This window comes from Cavia porcellus, unplaced genomic scaffold, assembly GCF_034190915.1.
Source record: "Cavia porcellus strain 051 isolate PalLab524CR breed Dunkin Hartley unplaced genomic scaffold, mCavPor4.1 scaffold_26, whole genome shotgun sequence".
NCBI classification, from domain to species: Eukaryota; Metazoa; Chordata; class Mammalia; order Rodentia; family Caviidae; genus Cavia; species Cavia porcellus.
This window is the reverse complement of record NW_026947509.1, coordinates 28,721,880-28,743,149: the sequence shown is the minus strand read 5'-3', so window position 1 is coordinate 28,743,149 and position 21,270 is coordinate 28,721,880. Positions and strand designations below refer to the sequence as shown.

The window sequence follows — 21,270 nt, the reverse complement described above, 5'->3', positions numbered from 1 at the left end:
AATGATGTATGTGATGTGTTTCCAAGTGGTTCATAATTACTACTTAAATTCTACGATGCTACTGTGCAGCAGGACCCGTCCTTACCAAACGCAGCATCAGTTCTCTCATGCTGAAGGAAATGCTAAGTCCTGGACTCACAGACAAGAAGCTTCAGTCCAAGCGCTCACGGCACTTTGAGATGCCTAAGTCTTTATGTCCTGCAAGCACACTCAAAGAATGTTCAACAGCAACCAGGCCTCACTAGACACCACTACAATGCCAACCACTCCTCCCTGCATCCTTCTGAATCAAAATAGCCTCTTAGTCAAATGTTCCTGGGTGGTACGAAGGGCAGGGCAAGAACCCCTCTAACACTCAGGCCAGAGGGACATGGGTCACCACCGCAAGTTCTACCCTACCCACACCTTAACTAAGACGGGCTTATTGGGCACAGCGAACTTCTATAGCACATCACACGTAGCTGCACAGGGCAAAGACTCCAGTTTTGCTAGGAACACCAGAACCTTGTACTCCTATTGGAAGTCAACTGTCACACAGAATCACACCAACCACCAGCAGCTGGCTGCCCAAGTGAGGCAGGGTGTGCATCCACATAACAGATTAAAATTAGGTATCCTGATTATTAAACTGTCACTGTAAAAGCCGTGAATACCATTTTTAAAAAATGAATAGGAGAATTGATTTTTCTTATTTGCTTGCATTTGTGATACTCAGCCTGTCTATTATCAAGGCAGTCATAAAAAAATGCTTCCGCCACATATGCAAATTAAATCATTAGTATTTTTCCCAATTACAGTAACAGCTTATTTGTATTGCTGATCTATTCTCCCAATTAGTTCCCTTAATATTAATGATATTGGAAACACTTTTAACACAAAACAATCTCAGGCAATGTAAGAGACAAAATTTCTACTGTATACCCCTCTGATCAGGTACTACAGAGCCACCTGGCAGTGGCCCAAATGGGCTACCCAGCAGAGGCTGTGACTCCAGAACCACAGGCTTCCAACTCCTCCCTGGAGGTCCTCACCACAGAGGGAAGTGGCCCAGGGCTTCCTCAGGTGGAGCAAGGTCAGAACAGCTGGGCCGCCCGTGTGTGAGCACTAAGGGTCGGTGTTTTCTCTATGTGCTAGGTGAAGCTGCCTCCACACTGCTGCATCCACACTGCAGGTAGGTTGGGGTGCATGTTCTGCTGCCCATCTGCCAGCTCCCTGACTTGCTCCCAGTCTCCGGATGCTCAGAAGATACGCTGGCTCCTCAGGACACCCGGCCCCAGCTTCAGTCAAGCAGTGCATGTACTAGAATTCTCCACATCATTGCAGGCCCACTGCTGCTCCTCACCAGCAAGAAGTCATAGCCTGTCCTGCACCCTGTGTCTTCCAGTAAAGGGCAGACCCTGCCACCACAAACTTCATTTTGGAGGTCTGACAATCTTTTAGTAAACCGAGTTAGGAATCCAAAGGGCAGATTAAAATGCTGCCCATCAGGAGGCTGAGCCAGGCCTGCAGAGCAGATCTGATGGTACAGGGGCCACTTCTAAACCACATGGCTGGAACAGGAACTCCACACCTGGCTCTTCCAAGAACCTCAGAAAAATTCATGGTCTATACACTATTCACGGTGAAGTGACAAAGATGAGCTCATTTTCCAAACCCTGATCAATCAAGCACAAATGAGCATTTCCTGTTTCAAGTAAGAGGGTCCCACAAGGCCACCAACCCAGCAGCTGAAATGTTCCCTGCATGAGTGGGCATCTAGGAGGCAGCAAGACACTGGCAGAAGGAAAGCAACAGGTATGAAGTGGACGTGAGCACGTGGGCAGGTTGCACCAAGTCCATATCATCCTGGGGAATGCCCAGCACAGCCTTCTCCCTGGCCAAGCGAAGCAGAGGCATGAGCCATACAGGAGAAGGCAGCTGGGGACGGAAGCCTCTAGCATAGGCCCAGGGAGTACGCAGATCTGCATCCAGCTTGCTGTGAGATGCCATGGGAGCTGAGTAAGGGTGTGGGGTTCGCTCCCCACATTTGGAAGAAGACATACCTGTGAGCATCTTTCAGCCTTCTGCCAAGGCCTGACTGCATGCCAAGTTATACTGACATGCCCAGCCACCCACAACCCCCTGCGCTAGGCTGAGCACAGTGAATCTGGGATCCTGATGGTCTCCACAAAGATTCACTATCTCCCTTAGATTGCCATCAGAATACTCACAAACAGAATATTTTAACAACACAGCATCTTATACAAAACTTCCAAATTCATTTGTTTGTGGACCAAAGAACCAATGAGGGGGACATTGAGGACTCTGCAGAGGACTCCCTACTCCTTTGTCAAGTCCCAGTGCCAACGTGAGTGGTTAGTCTAAGGCCACCAGCCAGCCGGAATGGGGAGGACACAAGGGCAATGTGCCCCGAAGGGACAGCGCCAATGTGCTGCTGTCCTCAAAGATGGCTCCATCCACCTGCCTCTCTCGTCATCTGCTCACATGCTAGCAACTCTGCCTCGATGCCCACACTGGTACCCAAGGCCCACCAGCTCTGGGGGAAAAGCCTCTCCCCAGAGGCTTTTACACTTCAGGCTTCAGGAAAATCCTACCCCTCAGCCACCTTCAGCCCAGCCTCCTTCACACCACAGCATGCAAAGAAAACGGTCTCACTGCTGAGCAACTGGGGTGTGTGAGGATGGCTGTTCTATGCAAGAGGCAGCACCACACCAACCATCCCCAGGTCTGAAGGAAAAGGGCACGTCACACCACAACCAGCTCTGGTCAGCAGGTGTTACTGGAAGGCAGGGAAACACGGGCCAGGGCTTACCAGGCACCTGCCCCAACACACCACACACACACACACACACACACACACACACACACACGGCCCAACCCCCAGCCCAGGAGGGTCCTATGAAAGGTACAATGACTGCCCCAGGGCACAGAGCACAGCACCAGCTGCACCAGAGCACTGGCACATCTCCTCTTGCCCTGCCTCTATGACAGGCCTCCCGGCCCCTCACGGCGGCCCTGTCCAGCAGGACAGGAGGGCAGGGGCAGAGCATGGTCAGTGCCAAGGAACTCAGGGAGGCTGTGCTCACACATTCTGTTGCTACACAGTTAAAAGGGCCGTCAAGTCTACAAAAAGGCAGCTGTAATAGCTCCGTCCTGGCCACCCCAAAGCAGCCCGATGCAGCAACAGAGGCCCAGGGCGTGAACCCTCAAAAGCAGGCCCTTGGCAGTGTGGTGAGACCAGGGAATACAAACCCTGAAGGGCCCTAAAGGTGAGGCAATGACTGCAATTTATTCCAAGCAATGAGGAGTCAAAGAAGGTTTCGGTAGAATGCCATGAGCAGAAAGGAGAGAAAGAGGGATAAAAGCACAAAGGAAGAGTCAGAAGACTAGAAGTTGGAGTCCCAGGCTTGCATCAAGAAGGGTCAGAGACACTAAGGAGTAAGGGGCACAAGGAGTTAGAAGGACCATGGGTATGGATCAGAAAATAGATCACACAGAGGAACAAAGACTTAAGAGTTGTCACCAGTGGCAGGTGACTGACAGGCATGTGGGGTCCTGATCACACAGTTTCAAGTAATCATGTGACACACGATCAAAGTCACCTTCCCAAGAGGACCATCAGCTGAGCATGAGGTCCTGTGGACAACAGGGGTGGTGAGCCAGGAGAGAACACCAGACCTGCATAACTCTGGCTGAGCCACAGGCCAAAGCTCACAACAACTGCTAAGGGAGGTAGCCTGCAGCTGACCCCTCCTGAGCTGTTCCAGCCTTCGGCCATCAGTACAGAGCCCACCTAGGACAGGAAAGGGACTCCCAGGAACACCAGAAGGAATCTCCTCAACACCGGCTTCACAAGGGACCACCCGACTCTCAGCAGAGTCAGAACTCACCCTGGGACCCTCGCTCTGGGAAGGAGAGCACTGGGCACCTGGCCCACCTGCACCTCTGGGCCCTCTGAGCACAGTGTCTCCATGCAGAGGAACTAGGCGAGAACAGTGTTCCATGAGCCAGGCTTGCATCACCTCAGCCATCATGAGATGCACCCTGCTGTTCCTCATTGAGCAGCAGTGACAAAGTGAGTGCCTGCCTGCCTCAGCTGCCTGAGGCATACCAAGGAGCCTCACTCCACATGCACTCCAGGGCACAAGTGTGCATGTTGGTGCCCATGTGCACACATGTATGCATGTGTAGATACGCAATATCACAAGCACCTGTACAATGTACCTAGCTTGTATACTTGTGTGTGCATGTATCTGATTGCATGCCCTTGAGCATCTGTGTGCCTGTGAGCTGAGGAAGGAAACACAAGGGGACAACTGACAAACAGCCAGAAGATGTCACCCACTGAACAGCTGCTGGGACCACAAGCACCATAGCAGGAGCCAGGAGCTCTTCCTGCACCTGGGCAGGGGCCACCTCCAGCCCCAGTCCTAAAATCTCGAATTGCGGCCCTCGGCCCTTCCAGCTGTGCCCTGTCAAAGAGAACCTCAGGACAGCTGCCATCCACTCACTGCCAGGAGAGCCCTCCAACTCTCACTTCGGGAAAAGCTGCTGTATGGGTCATAGATCTGGGTAGATCTGTAGCCCCTGCACCTCTCCGGCTGGACACCTTCCACACCCAGGGATGTGACTGCACAGTGTGCAGGTCTGCAGCCCCTGCCTCTCTCTGGCTAGGCAGACAAGAAAACTGAGACTTGGAGAGGATGCATAAATGCCACAAGCTTGCTCCGTGCAGCTACACAGGGACCCACCACAGGTCTACTTCTAATAGCTCAGCCCGAAACACTGGGCTTTCCAGTGAGCCCTGCCCTTTCAACCTGGGGGGGGGGGAAAGGGTTTCATGCATCCCAGCTGACACTGAGGAGGAAAAGGCAGGGGCCGGGGTGGCTGCCAGCTCAAACTATGATCCTTACCACCAAACTACCCACTCGGGAGCTTCAGCTTCCTCAGTGGTCAAGACGTGAGGAAGGGAATCTACTTATAGGGACAAAGGTAAATGACAGCACACATGGCAGCCAAGAAATATGGCAGGTTCAGCAGGCTGTGAACCCCAGAAGGCAGTGATGCTTGTTCATCTCACATACGAGGCTGGACTGGGTTGCCAACCCCTTGTTCTGCTTGATCCTGCCAACGATCCTGAGAAAGACGTTTTCGAAGTCACTGTGCAGAAGAGATGGAGGTGAGGGAGGCTGGAAGCCAACCTCTGGGACCTGTGCACCCTGCAGGGGCTCCAGGATCTGATCCCAAGCACACTTCTTCAAATATAGCCTTCACCTCCAGGCAAAATCGCTATCTGCAAAGCCTTGGAACAGACTGGGACTTGGCCATGTTTGCACCAGCCCTCTTCAGAGACCCTTGGCCCCCTCGAAACCTCTGCACAGGGAAGGAGAGCCACTGTGGATACCTTCTCCAGGGTATCCACAGATGACTAGCTGTGCTGGCACTGGGAGCACAGCCTCAGAGAGCCACTGAGTGGTCAGTCATGAAACCTGGACCTGAGAATCCGTCTCTATCCTCCTGCCTGCTCAGATCCCAGCCCTGCATCTCCATCTCACTGGGTGACAGCGGTCCACACCAGTCCTTCCACCCCCTGGCACCAGCCGCCACCCAGTGCAGACAGGCGTGCAGGATCAATCGCCCTGATGTGCTCCTCAGCCCCCACACTTTGCAACCAGCCATCTCAGCCACGTGTCCTGACCCCAGGGACCACGTCCGCCAGCAGCAGTCTGGAGAACCCCCACAGGCTCTGTGGAGCTCATTGCCTGCCTGGGGGGTGGGGGGGTTGGACAGAGGTTCAGGGTCACTGGGAGCCCCTGGGATGCAGTGTGCATGAGCCTAGGCACACTTCATCACAGGAGGGCTGTTCCAGAACTGCTGCCAAGCGTCATGAAGCACTAGGGCTTCATAGAGGACGCTGGCAGCTGCTCCCTCCTCCACGCCCACTCCCTTTCCCATCCTTCCAGACAGCAGCAGTTTCACACAAGGAAGTCAATTTCTCTAGCCAGCCTCCTCTGCCCACTCGGGAAGAGGCAAGCCCAGCACCAGCACTCACCCAGACCCTCCTCCCATGCTGCAGAGGAGAACACAGGATGAGGCCAGTGACACCAGCTGGGCAAGGAGGTCCCAATGGTGCAGTTGGGGTCTCACTCCAGGTTGCTCCCACAGCCCAGAGTGATGGAAAATAGTGTCCACACCTGTATGCACAAGCAGTCAGTCTTCCCCATTGGAAGAACTGATATGGCCCAAATCAGTCCTCTGCCCACAACCTGAGACTACCCAAGGAGCCAGGGGAAAAGAAAGTCCAACCAGGACCTCAGCTCTTCAGCTCATCAGATGGTTTCTGAAAAACCAGCTTCACAGCATGCACTGAGCTTTGGAAGAATGTCCCTTCCCTCAGAGGAAAACACCCCTCCGGGAGAAGATTCAGGACACACTGTCCATTCCTGGCTAACTCCAACTGCATGGCCCTGGGGGGTGAGCTGGGTGCTCCTCATTAAGCCCACCCCTGCCCATGGCTCACGGCCACCATGGGGGAGGTGGCCATGCCAGCAGCCCGAAGGGACTGCTGCACCAGGAGTGTTGTTGGGAACAAAGACTGTCCAGTCCGTGCAGGTCAACTGCTGCCTCAGCTGAGTGGCAGAGACACCCGGGCTGCTGCAAACATGCCTGGCAGCAAGAGCAAGAGAAACAATCCGTAAGGCAAAGGTGCTGTCAGCAGCCCAAAGGCAGAACTCAGGGCCCCAGTGACATTTTTTTTGTGTCCCTCCAACTTGAAGAACCAGGGAAGGAATTAGGATGGAGTCTTTATGCCTCAGAGGCACTCCCAAAGAATGGAAACAAAGACCACTTGTTCCCCTCTTTCTCCTGTAAATCCTAAGTGAATTCTCTAGCACAGTGTCAGCCCTAGTCCACTGATACACCTCCCAACCACTCTTTATGGCCCAACTCTCTCTGTGAATGCTGGCTAATTCTACTGGTGGCCATCTCCACCCACCTCAGAGATCCACAGTTCAAAGCTGGAATGGGGACCACAGGACTGGGGGAGTCACAGGACTCAAACAGGAGTTCTGAGGTGAGCAAGTCCTCAGGGTCTCCAAGGCCACGGGGAAGACCAGATTCAGCTGTCTATACCACTCTCTGCTCACCCTGCTAGAACCCTGCTCTTTGTCAGGCTACTCAGTAACACCATGCCAGCAGCAATGGCCCTCGAGTGTTGGACTTTGGTGTACAGATCTGAAAACCAGGTGGAAGCCTGGCTCGGTCCCTTCCAGAAGTTCCTAACAAGCTTCAGTCACAAACAGCCTCTCCTGCTCCAAGGCACCTGAGGAAGCCCTCAGCAGCACTGGCCAAAGGGGAACAGCGCAGCTCTGGCTCCTGTCATGCATGCAGAGCCTTCTGTAGTAGCACCACAATTCAGGTACATGCTGTGGAGAACACCACAGGACCCCTGGGGGCCCCTGAGATACACCTGACAGCACCAACTTGACAGTTAAACCCAGAGATTTGTAGTCTACATGACGGGACAGGCACAATACATACAATGGATTTCAGAAGAGTCTTGGTTAGACACAGGTGACTACACAGGTGCAGTGGTCCTTCACAGGGACAGGTCCCCTCCAACCTGCCAGTCAGCAAGCCCAGCTCCTCCCCCATCCAGCCCTGGAGTTCTGGGGGTGGGGCTACCACCTGGGGACAATGGCCTGTCCACCCTGCTATAGCTCCACTGCTGTCATGCTGACACATCTACCTACCCTCCTCTTCCCCCCACCTGGCCGGGCTCCCACAGCCAGTGACCCACTAGGTCCCCCAGCACTTCTTGCCTCCCACATGGCCCTGCTTCTCCCACATGGCCTTACATGCACCTGTGTGTCTCTGTCTCTCCTCAACCCCACCAACACTCAAGCCTCTTTTAGGCAAAAGTGAGCTCCTGGGTGACTGAGCCAACCCTGTGTCAGCCACAGCTGGTGCTGAGACCTGTCTCACATGAAACCTGGTACCTGGGCTTGGGTACAGGGTGCGGACTTGCAAAACTATAACTGATCAACTAAGAATATGCAAGAAACTCACTCCCAAGGACTCCCCCGGACATCAAAGAGAAGCAAAGGGTGTGGGGTCACAAAAACTCTGCCAATTCCTAAAGAGCCACTCTGTGGAATAGCAGCCTATAAACCAGCCAGAGCCATTCCCAAGAAACTGCAGCCCCATCACCACTAGAAGGAACAACACTCCCACCTGGAATGCTGGTTCAGGCGTTCCAGCCATAAGAAACAATTTATTGTCTCAAGCTTAAACATCAATCCAACAAAAGCACTTGACTCACACAGATGGATACTTCACAAACAACAGTAAACTAACAAAGCCTAACACTCCCTTTCTTCAAACACAGCAGATTCCAAAATGTTTATATACCTAGCCATATTAAGATACCATATTAAAATCACAAGGCTACAAAGAATTGATCAAATAGTGTCCTTAATTCAGATTAAAACAATCACGGAGAAGTCTTTAATAAAAACAGCGGCTTGCCACCTTGCATGCCACACAGTCGATCTGCACCCTGGCCTCGGCCCTGGCACAGCAGCCTCATCTGCAACTTGACAGCTGTGTGAAAGGTCCCTCTCCCTCTCCTTCCTAGACACACCACAGAATCCACTCCTCTTGTATTTACGGCATCTACTTAAACATATGTAATCTCTCCAATTGTGACTAAGAAGTTTCCTGCTGTGTGGGAGGAGTTAGGAAACAGGTGGTCCCAAGCCAGGAGGAACCCACAGAGGACCTGCAGCCAGGGGGCCTTTCCCGCACTCCGCCAGGCCTCCAGGGCTGCTCCTGTTGGACACTCATCCATAGAGCACCCGCACTGCCAGATGCTGGATACACAGCAGACACAAGGCTCTCGAGCCTCTCAGCTCCATGGAGCCTTTAGCCAGCAAGAGACATGACATTAAACAATTAATGTCACAATGAGCTAGTGAAATTGCACAAGTGGATCCTGTTAGGAAGCACCAAGGAGGACGTTGTGCTAAGATGAGCAGGCGACTGACCATGTGCAGGCACCAAGGTATTAAGCAAGACAGAGGTAGAGAGGTAGTCCAAAACAGGGATCGGGGTGTACAAAGGCCCTGGGGCCAAAAGGGACTGAGAGTGAGCAAGGAAGCAAAGCAGGCAGGGGCTGAAGCTCACCAAACAGGGCAGGCACCATCAGGTGAGGCTGGTAAGCCACAGGATTAGCAAGCCCTTTGAGGTCTTTGGGACACTAAAAACAAGGGGAACAGCTTTTGGCCCAGACCTATGGGCTGGCCCCCACCTTGGAGAGCTATAGGCAACAAATACCCACAGTTTTTCTATAGCTGAGCCTATCTACTGTCACCTACCCAAGGACTCAGCTTCTCTCCTTTGTGAATAATGGGGTTGAAGAGTATTTTCTACCAATGGAGACATCCATTTTTTAAAAAACTATGATTAAATTACTATTAAAAATTAATATACGCTTACGGCACAAGTGTGCATGCGACACCCTAGTGTACAAAATGATAATGTGGGTCTCTTACACCCCATTTCCTGACTTCTCAGACGGCCTTCTCCCACAGCACCAAGAGCCCGTCCCATCCGCTCTGGGCCCGATCATGGACACCTGCACACCTGCGTATCTGTGCGTGTGCATTTCCAAGTCCGACGACATCAGGTGCATCTGTCGCCTGTGGCTCGAGTGAACAATCTAGCCCAACATTGCGCAAACCCAGGGGACAACACACTTCCTGTTCTTCCCTTGGACTATTTCGAAGGGTAGAATTGCTGGGACAAGGGAAGCAACCCTTTAACAGCGTGACACAAAATTTTTCTGAAGAGTAATTAAGCAATTATTAAATTTCATATAATGGTACATATAGTTCTTGAAAGTAATAAATAACATCCAAAATTTGCATAATGCTTATTATGTGGCAGCCCCATGCCCTACAACTTCCATATACTGACTTAGACTTACTTAAACCTTGTAAGCTTTGTAAGATAGGAACCATTGCTATCACCAGCAACAGGTGTTATCACTGACACGATAGGCATATACAGAGTCTCCTTCAAGCTGATTTTATCTGTAAATTCCATCTTTTCTCTTACTGGTCATGGAGATTTGCGTATCTACATGCTTTCCTTATCCTGCAAAAAGAAAGGACAGATTTTTACTATTGATTTGCGAATTTACATATTGACTATTAAGCTCACAAAAGCATAATAGGTTGTTTTTTCTCACTATCTCTGAACCTCACTTATGGAGACTGTTTTTTGTGGTACTGGGAATGGAATCCAGGACCCTGCATATTTCAGGCAAGCACTCTAACCATTCAGTCACATCCCCAGTCTACCAGAGTTTTCTTTAAAATTTTTATGTTGCTAAATCTGCCAATGTTTTCTAAAACTTTTGACTTTGATTTAGGAAGAATGGGTTAACTCAGTAGTTTTTCAAAGGTTCTCTTTGCAAATGTGCTCTTCCAATAAAACCTGCCAAGGTGACAGGTGAAACAGCAAGCACCCAGCAGGTCTGGGTGAAAGAGGAAGCATCGGGGGTGCCTTCCACCACCCCTACCCAATCCAGACAGCCTGGGGCTTCTCTGGGAAGGTCTGAACTTGGACAGAGGTGAACACCTAGTACCTCACACAAGCTGGACAAATGTCCCAGCCCAGGGCTGTTAGCATGTCTCTAGTCTTCTGCTAGTCTAGACCACACCTGAGAGAGACTGAGGAAGCCAGAATGACTTCTCACCCTAACCTTAAACCTAACCCTAACCCTAACCCTTCCCAACACAGTGCTAACTCTGACACCTCCAGCGACCATCAACACAAGGCTACCCGAAATGTACCCAGGGCTGGCTCCTAGAAAGACTAAGCTCACACCAACTCCTACACAGCACTTCATGTCTACATCAGGACAGCCCAGAAGCTAAGCAGGAAAGAGAGGAATCAGCCTTTGGGACTTGACAAGCAAGGTGGAGCTGTGCACCCCTTTCGCATTCCCCTCTCAAATGGGGCACAGCAGCACCCACCTCTCAGGTCTGGGCTGCAGGATGAATGAGACCTAGATCATGGCCCCAGTCAGGTGCTCAAGAAACACCAGCTACTGGTTTACATGACAATGCTCGCACACTGTACCCTCAGCAAAAGGCTTTCTGATTCCCACAGAGGCTGGCACTGGCTGCAGACCTGGCCCACAGCAGTGTGATAGCTGTGTCTCTGCAGAAGCAATTTGTGTGCCACCCACATCGGCCTCCCAGGAAGTGGGGAGGAAGTGGGGAGGGAGATAGAAGTAAGGCCATTCTGTCCGGAGTAAGGCCCTTCTCACTCATAAGAGCTCCAGAGAGGAAAGCTGAGGCCAAAAGGGTCGCTACCTGGTGCTGGCCCTGTAAGACTGAGCCCAGGTCTAGCCAAACACTGCAGCACTGTGACCTGGGCCTCCTGTGACCTCAATGCCAGGTGCTATGCCCTCCTGTAAGCTGAAGACCAAATGCCCAGTGTCCACTGCACCACAGGGCACATGCTGGCCACCAAGACTGAAACAAAACCCTTCCAAAATCTACCCTTCTCCATCCCCAGCGCAGGACACACTAGGGCTAGCACCAAAGGAGTAGGGGCTTGAAGGGTGGGCATTCACCCCAGCCACGGTCAGCAACTCTGTCCCAGGGCCCTGAGCCTGTTGCCCGCCACCTCCCAGAGGCAGTTGTCTCTAATTTTCTGCATCTTCCTTGCTCACGCCATCAGGTATTAATGCATTGCTCATGGCAGCTTTGGAGCTCTGAAAGCCCAGCCATTTTCAATAGAGAACGGTACGGACGAGTTCTACAGGAGTGATGAAATTTCCCTTCTGCTCTGGCAATTAGAAAGGCACAAAGTCGCCTTTCCTTTGGTGCCACCCCCAACTTCAAAGGATCGGAATTCAAAGCCATTCATGCTGCATTGAAACCTCACAATGAAGCTGGAAAATGGAAGTCGATTACTGGGCATAAATATGCAGTAGTTAGAAAGAAAGAGTTATAATGAAATTAAACTGCAGCAGTCCCACAATGTGTGGAAACTTCCAGCACCACAGTCCTGCTGGCAGACATGGAGGGGCATCTCCTAAAGCAGGTTTCTGACCACTCAAAGCCAAGCATCCTGGCTCAAACTGCACACAGCCAAGGTGCCATGCTATCTGGACCACATCGTCCAGCTCCCAGCCCTCTGGGACCGTGGTGCCAGGGTCTTTTTGTGGAGGGCTTTTACTTTGCAAGGTTGTAAGGCTGCGATGCTCTGTCTGGGCCACTTCAGTCACATCTGTCCTTGGTCCTCCCAGGCCTCTGTGCAATCCAGTCATCTTGCCTCTGCCCTGTCCAGGGCTCCCCAGGGGCCTTGCTGCCCAGCTCCCCTTGCAAAAAAAAAAGCAGGAACCCTAAAGAGGGCAGTGTTACATCTGCCTGCTGAGAAAACCCTGCCTCTTTCCTGATTGATTACTGCTCTCTTTAGAAAGGTATTTGATCTTTTAAAAAACCCAGAGCACAGAAAGATATAGAAGTATCACAATGTGTCTGGGGTGTGTGTTTTCAAGGCATGAAAATACTTCCCTCCCACACAAATGAGAGTTCTTCTGGGGAAAGATGCCACAGATCCGGGGAGTAGGATATCTGGGGAAGATGATCAGTCTTAAAAATACATAACTGAACACAGACTAGAATTCACAGGGGTACCTGCGGGAAAAAAATTACATCTCACATATTTTTGATATCCCAAACTCCATTCTGTTGAAACTTCTAACTGGGTGGCATTTTGCATTTCCAATTATAATAGAGTAATTGTGTTGCCATAGTGACTGCCAAATTCTGCAATAACTTTTGTTGCCTTGTAACTGCTGTAGTGTATATTTGCTTACAAGCAACTGAGTTTTTTTAATTCAACCTCCCTTCCTCCCTCCCCAGGCAGCAGCAGCAGCAGCACCAGCACCAGCACCAGCACCTCTCCGGGCTTGACTCTGAAACCACCGCACCAGTTTTCATTAGGCAGTCCCTCAATAAGGCACGGAATTATCAGAAGCAATTAAAACTCCAGGCAACCACGATCATATTACCCAAGAAAAAGCGAAACCAGGTCAAGGTGCAAGCCGCCAGCATCCCCCCAGACCCTCTGGGGCGCAGGGCCAGGGCTGTTTACAGGTTTACTCCCAGGCCTTAAAAGCTAAGGTGGTTTGTGGAAACCGGCGAAAAGCCTGAGTAGAGAAAAGCGGGCAGGCGAAGTGACTACACAGGCCTTTCCTCCCTCCCCGGCAGGCGCGCTGCTCTCAGCAAGCAATTAGGTAGGTCTCTACAGTAATGCAATTAGGATTTAGTTAAGAAAGTCATTAGTTCTAAAATAACTTAAGTTTAATTTCTGCAACGCTTTATTTGAAAATTGTGTCACAGCAGGTCAATTTACAGCATGCAATAAAGAAAACATTCCCTATCAGCTACCGCAAGTTATTACAGATTTTCGGTGTGCATTAAATGAGTGCCCTGGTTCCACCCCCGGCCTTTCCAACGGATACACGCGATCTCCAGCTACAACAGTGTCACCCAATTCCGCGTTCAAGATAAACATCGGACCGCTGGCGCAAGGCTGACGGCGTCTTCGCAAGGCCAGGTCGCGGTCCTGCCACCCCGTAGCACCCGGCCGGGCCGGGCCAGGGCCCTCGCCCCAGGCGCCCCCGCCCAGCCCCCGCCGCGGGAGGGGCGTTTTCTGCGAACTCACAGCGTCTGACAAAGTTACATAAACGGCGGCCTGCGCCCCGCCCGCCGCCCGCCGCCCGCCGCCCGCCTGCCCGCGCCCACCTGCCCGCCCGCCGCCCGCGCAGGCCGTCCACGCCCGGGCCGCGGGCCACGCCGGACGGGGGCGGTGTCCACCTGCCGGGCGGCGGGCGGGGCGCGGGCGGTGCTGCTTACCGGGCGGCGGGCTGCGCTAGCCCTGCTCCGGCGCTCCCAGCCGCATCTTCTCAGCCTGCGCCGCCACCGTCAGCGGGCGGGCGAGCGGGCGAGCGGCCCGGCGGGCTCGGGCTGCGACGGCGACAGCGGCCGCGCGGGGCGGCCGGGCGTGAGGCGGCGCGGCGGCGGCGTTGGCGGCGGTGGCTGCACAGGCGGGCGGCTGCGCGGGCTCGGGCGGCGACCGGGACAGTGCTCCGCGGCGGCGGCCCCACAACCTCCCCTCCTCATTCACAAAAAATTGACCCACGTTGAACCATGATGCTGCTCCCCCCTCCGGCGCCGAGCCGCGCGGGGATAGGCCGCACCCGACGCCCGTCAGCCGCCCCGACCCCGCCCCTCTCACCGGCGGCCCGCCAGCCATTGGCCGCGGCGACCTTGCGTCACCACCCCCTGTAGACCCCGCCCCCCGGATGGTTTCTAATGAAGAGCGGGTCAATTACGGCTCGGCCACGCCCCTGCCCACCTCCCCAAACGCTCGGTCACCCTTCCATTGGTTCTCAGAGGTTTAGTCCCGCCCCATAGCCGCCCAACCGCCGGCCCGACGCCCCGGGCGCCGCAAAGGGGCTCCGCCCCCACCCGCCTCCCCACACACGTCCCAGACCCCATTGGCTCCGGACGCTGTCAATTCCGGGGGCGGGGAATACCGGAGTAAGCTCCAGGCGCCAGAGCTCGGCGCTTCGCGGTAGAGAAAGCGGACGGAGCTGGGGCGGGTACTGACTGGAAGCAGGGCTCCGGCTGAGGCAAGCCTGTTGGACAGCCCGTGGCGGTGCCAGCGGTCAGCCCTGCGTGCTTGCACGCCTGCTTCACGCTCGGAGGTCGCGCAGAGGGCTCAGGCTAAGGCAGGAGGCCGGCCAGGCCGGGCAGCAGCTTCCATCTTGGACTCGGGCACGGATCACGTGGGCTGCGTGCGGGAGACGCAGGCGGCGGCACAACTGCGCAGGCGCGGCGAGCCCCGCCCTGCCTCGAGGCAGGCGCGCGGCCTAGGGTGCGGCAGAAAGCTGTCGAGCCGGGCGGAGAGCTGCGCCGGGCGGAGGGCTTGCGGGTGGCTAACCTGACAAACGTGGGTTAAGCTGAGCCGCGCGGCAGTTTCCTGGAGTGCTAGGAGCGCGGTTGGGGTGCAGGTTCGTCTCCGGGTGCGCTAGGCCCTCGGAAGCCGGGGCCACGCACCTTTGTTGCCCCTGCAGCAGGGATAGTGTGAGCGAGCATCTGCAGGCCACCTGCCTAGCTGCCAGGTCCCCGAGTGCCCCTCAGCACGACTTCTCGAGGGTTTCAGGGTCCGACGTTTTGAGAAACAGCAGCACCCTTCGCCACTGCGACAGTGGCTGGGATGTTAGGCGGCAGAGGTGTTTAGGACTTGCCCTTTAGCTGTTGAACAGATTCCATTTAATAACGTTCTTGAACAGTGACTCGAGGGAAAACCGTAGCTATGTGGGTACAAAGAGTTTGCAAAACAAAATACGCAACTTGACATTATTTTAAGTGTGTCCAGATAATAAGTAATGACCAGAAAACTTTACTTATTGTAAGAAATGCCCTGCTGGAGATCAACTATGAACCAAAGATTGAATTGCACGATTTTATAATAGAAGAGAAAGCTGTAGATGACCACAGTGAAGGAATAATTTTGCTCTGTCAGCGTTCAGGTTAAGTGAAGCAGGAATGGCAGCCAGCTAACGTTTAGATGATAAAATCAAGGTTCACAATTGTTTAGAAGGGTTGTCTAAAAATGCAGTAATCAGGAGACTAAAATCCTGCACATATATCTCAAATTGATTCTACAAGAAGTGAGAAACACATGCATGAGCCAAAAATGTCACAGAGAATGTAATCCTAGGTGGAATAATGTAAAGGGTAGCGTTTCATCTCACCTGTTGTCCTCAAAGGTCCTGCAGGAAAGTGGGTCACTGTGAATGACCACAAGCACCCACCTGCCTTTTCTAGAAAACAAACACCTAAGTGGCCTGGAAGGGTATGTCTGTCAGATGGGTCCACAGCCAGAACAGGAGCTCTGTACACAGGAGGTCCTCAGTGCTGTAAGCAGAGCATAAAAGGTAGAATCACACCCTCATACAGGGAACATGGACCTGGGATTTCCTATAGGGTACTTCACAGTGTACCAATCTTAAGATGAATCCCAATGTTAAAGGAACCAATCCTTAGATCAGAAATGAAGACAGGGTTGAAATTTGCAATTAGAAGTACAGCAAAATGACCAACGAAGTGTACAATAACAGTACTGGGCTTTGAACAAGAGGTAGGCATTAGGCCAACACTTACATGCATTAAAACACAGGATGAAAGTCCTCAAAGATGACAGCCAGAGAACATCTTACATACCTGAAGGTAACTGAGTCCCCAGTAGAACTTCTTAGCAGTTGACAAAATTGAATAGTTTATTTGAGAGGAGAAGCATCTGACGAGTCAAAAGAATAATGAGAAGCTTCCAAAAAATGTAATTACATAGCTGCATAATGAAGACGCGATGCTGTCCTCCATTGATGGAAAATAATGGTAAAAAGACAGTCCTAAGCAAGTGTAAAAACTCAGGGCTGGTGTCCATCCTGCATATGCTCAGTCGGCTGCCCCAGCTGTTGTTGATGGGCACCCTTCCAGGCTGGCCAAGGCCTGTGCCATACCAGTTGCTTACTATTTTTAATATCACCCCTGTAAGGACTTAAAAATATAATAAAGTATCTTTTCAAGTCAATGAAAATATGCAGTGAAAGGTTACCCAATAGTTATTTGGAGGGAAAGGAGTAATAATTTCTGCCACATTATATCGAGTAAAAATTGTTTAGAAAAACAGACACTGGACTTTTCTCTTGGGCCATGGAATAGAAAAAATACCATTAATAAGGGAAATATTAATAATTTGACTAACAAAACATTGAGGATAGTCGAGGAAAATGAATAATCCTCTATTATGGAATAAATACAAAAGAATACTACTTAGCAATAAAAAGAGTGAACTTACTGATGAATGAGTCAGGAGCATCATAATGAAGTTAGAAGAGGCACATTCTTGAGTCCATTCATGTGAAATTCAGCAAACAACCAAAACATGAGGATAGAGATCCCATGAGTGGTTCTCTCTCTTGGGTGAGTGGGCCGAGAGTTGATGTGGAAGAACACAAGGTAACTTTCTGAAGTGAAGGAGATGATGCTGTGTGGACTGGAGCATGCTGCACAGGAATAAACACCCATCAGAACTCTTAAGAGCTGTGCCTTTCAGAATTTACCTCAGAAGAATGCAAAGGCATCCATGGCCCCAGTTCAGAGAGGAGAAAGACCTGTCTGTTCGTCAAAACAGTGGAGGATAAAACTGGGAGAAGCATTTGCATCGTGTTTCATAAAAGTTAAGAGAGTCTTACCTTTGCAGGTAAGAGAGTTTTCAAAGCTGAGAGACAAAGATGAGCATTCCCAAGGCAAAACAGGCAGCCGCAAGGACACAAAAATACAAAGAAGAAACAGCAGTGAACATGGCAGAGTGTCCTCTTCCCTAATAACAGAAGAAAATGCAGTATGAAGAAATAAACACTGTCACACACTTAACTCAGTGTCAACTGGCAAACTTTTAGACAGTTACTTAACTACACACACACATGAAAGCTTAAAGTTTTGCATTCTTCCACCTACTGATTGCGATTCTAGAGCTTCGTCCTAATAAGTACAGATCTTGGTAAACTTTTAGCTAAAAGGATCACCAAAAATGGTTGGACCGAATATACAAATACGAGGGATTTTATATCAGAAATTGACTTGATAGCGAAAGGGAAGACTACTTCATTGCAATGTAATTTTTACAAATAACACGAAAAAGATGATAAAAGATATGTACCAGCATGTCCTAATGGTTTCCTCTGAATGTTTATCTACTTTCTGTGTTACCTGAGCTCTACAGTGAATGTATTGCTTTTATAAAAAGGGAAGAGCAGGAGGGTAGGCGGCTCAAGATACCTCCCATCCTGTGCCTCTCACAGCCTCATCCAAATCCTGCATTGTATCTCCAGGGATATCTCCTGAAGCCCGCTACTGACAAGGCTCAAGCAGACCACTAAAATAAGTAGTCACAAGAACAACAAAAGTGCTGGGTATGGAGCTCTAACTGGCTTCTCTTGCTGAGCCTTCAGGCTTGAACCACTCACCGATGGTGTGGATGTGATGACTAGGCACATCCCATCAAAAGCCATTTTTGTTTGAATTTCTTTTGCATCAACATGTTGGGGTCATCGGCATAAAGCAAGCAGCCCAAGTCATAGAGGAGGTAAGGCCAGCTAGGGAGTAGGTAGAAGGTGAGGATAGTGGAAACCAGACCCCTTGGGAGAGTGGAAAGTAGAAGGAGGAAGGGAGCCCAGGAGGGAGGGAGGGAGATGGAAGCCAGAGCTGGGCAGGGGTCAGCGAGTTAGTGGCAGGGAGGTAAGGATGTTTTGTGAGAAAGTTCTATACAGTGTGTATTAGCCCAGGTTTCCTGAAAGAGAAGCAAAAAAAAAAAAAAAAAAAGAACCCCAGGGGGTAGGGCCCTGGGTATGGGACAGGGAAAGAGGGAAACCAGCACCAGCTGTATTACGAAGTCAGCCAATCTGCCCATCCTCTGAGGAGGCCATTGGCTCCCATCTTAGGTTGAGTGGGTGCTAAGTCCCTGTCCTTCTAGAGGACAAGCATGAGTTCCCAGGGGGTTCCCCAGAACCTCACCCCGAGCCTCAGTGACAACAGGCACCATTAGCCTAGAGGAACAGCCACCAGGTCACCTCTGTAGTACTTGAGATAAGACACTGAGGACATCAGAAGCAGGGCAAAGGCAAAGCACACAGGTCCACTCTTCACTCCAGAGAAACTCATACAGAGTGACCCCTTCAAGCTCAGAGGGCTTGGTTTGAGCAAGAGGGTCACCCACCAGTGCATGATATAGAGGCTAGGAGTTGACTTGGGAAGACCTGGAGCAAAAAAAATGAGCTTTATTTTCATGAGCAGATTGTGGCTTTGCTGAGAAGGGGCCTGGGATAGGTGGAAGCACCAGACCGTTCCTAACTTGTGGGCCAGGTGGAGGCATCCATACCCCATGATGCCCACCAACTGTGGGCTCAAGCATGTACTTCCCTCCTTGTGTGTACAGTCTGCTGTACCTGCCTAGAACTCAGTATGCTCAGAATCTGGGATTTTGCTCTGCCACAGAGCCCCACCTCTTCTTCCCACTGGCCTTATCTTGCACCTCATGGTTTTTGATGGGATGTGCCTAGTCGTCATGTCCACACCATCAGTGAGTGGTTCAAGCCTGAAAGCTTAGCAAGAAGAGCCAGGTAGAGCTCCATACTCGGCACTTTTGTTGTTCTCATGGACTTCCATCCCCCACCTGCTGACCCAGGCTCCGACCACACCACAAATGGCCACCCCATGGCCTGCCCTCACACTTTGGGATGAGTAGCCCAGGGGTACTGTTACCCATTGGCTAAGGGTTCCTTTACTCAAGTCAGATAGAAATCATGTATAAGCAAAGTGCAGTTTTGCTAGTGTAACTGCTCCAGCCTTACCCACTCTGAACTTTAATGCCAGCAGCTCTCCCTTGTTTTGGGTCACCCTGTGACCAGAAGCCATCCACACTGTTATCTGCTTCAGCTGCTGGCTACTTTCAATGCCAGCAGCCTTTAGTGTTACCAGCAAGCAGCTCAGCCTGCCCTAATCAAGCTAAAAATCACAAGCAGGCAAAATAAAATCACCCAAGCAAGGTTTAATCTTGTCTTATGCTAAGCATTAGAGAGGCGGTACATAGGACAGAGATTGCCCAGACTGACCTGATAAGCATGGGAAAAGAGCTGCCTGTGTAGACAGAAAGGGAAGGCCCATGCATGCAGTCTCCTGCTGAAGACCACAAGCTTTCTGTACTCGCATGCCAGCTGGTGCAGGCCTCCTACCCTGATTGCCACGATGGGCAGAGGCTCCTGCCAAAGCAGGGACATCTGAAGCAGCCGCAGAGGGTCCAAATCATTCAGGCTGGAGGGCAGGGACCTCTGTGATGGATGCAATGTATCCAAAGCCACCACTGCCAAATGCAGTCTTCCAGAGCAGTCATGAAGTATCTGAGATACTGAGAGCTGGAGGGGTTTAGGGCAGCCCTGGCCATCAAAAATGTAAAGGGAGATAAACTGAAGTACCTCTTGGGAAAGTAGGAACTTTGTCTTTTGTCTCAGTAGGTTGTACCCCCAGGGTGTCATCCTGAAGAAGATGCCTTGGAAGTGGCATTAGGTCATTTGGACAGGAAATCCCTCAGCCCACCTACCCTCTCAATTAGGGGAAAGAGACACTGGAGGGGGTCAGCGTGGGAAGCAGGCCACAGTTCTCTTGCTAAGGCCTCAGGGCAGCTCTGAGAGCCCAGCAACATACTGTGAGCAGAGGGTGCCCCAAAGGAGAGGAGAGGTGACTCAGCTGAGAGATACCAAAATGCAGGGGCAGTGACAAGGTGATGAAGAACACAGGAGCCAGTGTGGAATATGCTTGCCATGGTCCTGGTATGCTGGCCGACACTGAAAGGGAAGCTGAGCAGGGATGTGGAAGGGATTGCTGAGTCAGCCATGGCCAGCCAGAGTCAAAGGCAGTGTGTTCATAATGGCAAAATCACTTGATTGGGGATATTGTGTGTGTGGGGGGGGGGTGTGGGTGTGGGTGGGTATGTGTTATGGATTAAAAACTGGGGTCCAACTTAACACCAGCTGAATTAAATCACCATGGTGCTGAGCATAGATGTTCCACCTGAAGAAACATATGCCAGGACATATATAGACTTGGAAAAGATGAGTGAGGCATTGCAAGTTTCTCTGAGTGTTGCTGTTTGAGCCATTGGTTCTGCTGGAAGAGCTCGTCATGACTAGATTTCCCCAGTGTGAGTTCTATCATTGTCATCAGAAGAGCTTCAGACCTTGTTGGTGAGAGTGGCTGGGGTTCATTTTCGGGGAGCTCTGGTTCCCACATTGAGCATCACTTTCTGGCTCTAGAGGGGAAGACATGTGCCGTTTAATCTCCAGGAGAAATTTGTCATGCTGGTTTTCTGGCATGTACTCAACTGTTCTTATTGTTGGAGGAACTCAAGACCTCCATGTTGCTGAGGATAGGTGTGGTAGTTTTCAGGGCAGCCCTGGTTCTTATTTTGAGTATAACTTCTCGGCTTCAGCATAGAACCCTCAATCTACCAGCACAGATCCTTCACTCAGCTGTCATAGACTTTCTAGCTTCTGTCACTGACCTTTGGACCTTCCTGGCGTGGACCCATAAAACACACTCGTGTGAATCCTTCTCATGGGCT

The 21,270-nt window shown here is 51.5% G+C and overlaps 1 protein-coding gene across 4 annotated transcripts in view; it reads right to left on the bottom strand.

Moving 5' to 3' along the window:
• Window positions 1-14,870, bottom strand: part of Hdac4 (histone deacetylase 4) — a 250,630-nt gene extending 235,760 nt beyond the window's left edge. The window contains exon 1 of one of the 4 annotated variants that reach the window (XM_063237018.1): window positions 14,695-14,870. The gene's annotated coding sequence lies outside the window, so the exon portion shown is untranslated. Of the gene's footprint in view, window positions 1-9,985; window positions 10,720-13,937; window positions 14,254-14,620 lie in introns of those variants that run through there. The other 3 variants (XM_063237019.1, XM_063237017.1, XM_063237020.1) reach the window with 3 other exon arrangements.
• Between the last annotated feature and the right edge of the window lie 6,400 nt (window positions 14,871-21,270).